This window comes from Corvus brachyrhynchos, unplaced genomic scaffold, assembly GCF_000691975.1.
Source record: "Corvus brachyrhynchos isolate BGI_N302 unplaced genomic scaffold, ASM69197v1 scaffold203, whole genome shotgun sequence".
Classification (NCBI taxonomy): domain Eukaryota; kingdom Metazoa; phylum Chordata; class Aves; order Passeriformes; family Corvidae; genus Corvus; species Corvus brachyrhynchos.
In genome coordinates this window covers 1,818,289-1,820,885 of record NW_008237408.1, presented here as the reverse complement: position 1 = coordinate 1,820,885, position 2,597 = coordinate 1,818,289, and positions in this window count along the sequence as shown.

Genomic DNA, 2,597 nt, shown 5'->3' with positions numbered 1-2,597 from the left:
TCCCAGTTTCCAGCTGCAGCTCCAAGAGCAGGACCAGGCAGGAAGAAGGTGCTGGTGCCTTCAAACCAACATTTTGGGGCCAAACCAGCGTGGTGGCCCCCCAAAACTTGGTGGCAGTGACGTGCCCTTGGTGGCACTGGGGTGGCTCCAGCCTCTCCTGGAAGTCTCTGGTCCCTCCCGAGATTTTTGGGGGGATATTTCCCAACCCTGGGGGCCTTCCGAGCTGCCGGCTCCTTTTGGGAAGGGGGGGACGTGCTGGGATTTGTCATCCCGGATAAACAGGGGAGTGGGCGGGGAGAGGTGATGGATAATCCCTCGGGAATGGCGGAGACGGGATCGCAGCCGGCCAGGACACGGCCACGGCTCAGCAGAGCGGAAAAGGATCAGGAGCTGGGAAAAGCCCAAATTGCGGGATTATGGCTCTTCCCATCCAGGGTGGGAGGCAAATCGAGACCGGGAGCGGGATTTCGGAGGCTCCTCAGAGGATGGGGTTGGGATGGGTGAGGAGCAATGGGGGATGAAAGCTGGGGGTGTTTGGGGTCCCGATTTGGGATCTTCGCCCTCCCTCGGGACCACCCCAGTGCCCACGGACAGCGACAGCAGGCGGCCCCTCCCCCCCCAATCCCAAATCCCACCCCGGGACCCCAATCCCGCTCAGGGAGGAGGGTGCCCACGGGACTGGGGACAAGGGGCCGCGGCGGCACTCACGAGGACGTCGAAGCTGTCGCGGTAGAGCTGGCGGTCGCAGTGCAGGCAGTCGCCCCGGCAGTCGCCCCGCGCCCGGGCGAAGAGGCACAGCAGCAGCAGGTCCCAGAGCACGGCCCTCATGGTGGCTGCGCACGGCAGGGACGGACCCGTCAAAACCCCGCGAAATCCCGCCGAAACCCCGCCAAATCCCGCCAAACCGGGACGGTGCCTGCACCAAAATGTGCCTGGCCTCAGCCCAGCCTCTCCCTGCCGAAATTATCCCGTTGGGAAAGGAGCTGCTCCCAAAAAAAGGATCTGGAGTGTTCCGGGTTCGTTTTTTCCGGGCACTCTCATGGCACAGGTCCCGGCCGGGGCTGGACGTGGTGGGGCAGCGCATTCCCAGCTGTTCCCGGAGCTGGATGGTTCCCATCCGCGCCATTTCCCGCTCCGGGCTGGTTTTGGGGAGCTGCCAGCCCTGTCCCTATCCTAGGATGGTTCAAGTCAATCCTCAGATCATGGATTGCTGGGATCTGAGCCCAATTCCCACAGAATTCCCATAGAATTCCGTGTCCCAGCGGGTTCTACCAACATCAGTGACCGACACGACCCAGGCCTCGCACTTCCCTCCCAGTTCCCGGAGCTTCATCCCGGTGGCCACCTGGGAACGGGAACGTGGATCCTCCCCATCCCTCTTTGCCCTCATCCTGCCGGGAAAAGGGATCCGGCTTCTCCGGGGTCGTCGGGAGCAGATCCCGGAGCTGTGTGGGACCAGGGTTAGGGGATAAATATGGGGTCGGATAGAGGGGACAGAGAGGGGACGGGGAGGTGGCACCAGGGGTAAGGGATAAATATGGGATCAGAGGGGACAGAGAGGGGCAGGATGGGGAGGTGGCACCAGGGTTATGGGATAAATATGGGATCGGATAGAGGTGACCAGGACAGGGAGGTGGCACAAGATTTATGGGATAAATATGGGATCAGAGGCGACAGAAAGGACCAGGACAGGGAGGTGGCACCAGGGTTAGGGGATAAATATGGGATCAGAGGGGACAGAGAGGGGCAGGATGGGGAGGTGGCACCAGATTTATGGGATAAATATGGGACTGGACAGAGGTGACCAGGGCAGGGAGGTGGCACCAGGGTTAGGGGATAAATATGGGATCAGAGGGGACAGAGAGGACCAGGACAGGGAGGTGCCACCAGGTTGAGGGGACAATGAAGGGCCCGGACAGAGGGGACAGAGAGGGGCAGGATGGGGATGTGGCACCAGGGTTATGGGATAAATACGGGACCGGATAGAGGTGACCAGGACAGGGAGGTGGCACCAGGGTTAGGGGACAATGAAGGGACCACACAGAGAGGACAGAGAGGGGCAGGATGAGGAGGTGGCACCAGATTTATGGGATAAATATGGGATCAGACAGGACAGAGGTGACCAGGATGGGGAGGTGGCACCAGGTTTATGGGATCAGACAGAGGTGACCAGGACAGGACAGAGGTGACCAGGATGGGGAGGTGGCACCAGATTTATGGGATAAATATGGGACTGGACAGAGGTGACCAGGGCAGGGAGGTGGCACCAGGGTTAGGGGACAATGAAGGGACCACACAGAGAGGACAGAGAGGGGCAGGATGAGGAGGTGGCACCAGATTTATGGGATAAATATGGGATCAGACAGGACAGAGGTGACCAGGATGGGGAGGTGGCACCAGGTTTATGGGATCAGACAGAGGTGACCAGGACAGGGAAGTGGCACCAGGGTTAGGGGACAATGAAGGGACCGGACAGAGGTGACAGAGAGCACCAGGACAGGGATGTGACACCCAAACCCCTCCACGCTGGAAGATCCCCCCCAACCCCTGGATGAGAGCAAGGACCCCTCGCTGGCGGCAGCTCTGCGCCATCCCCG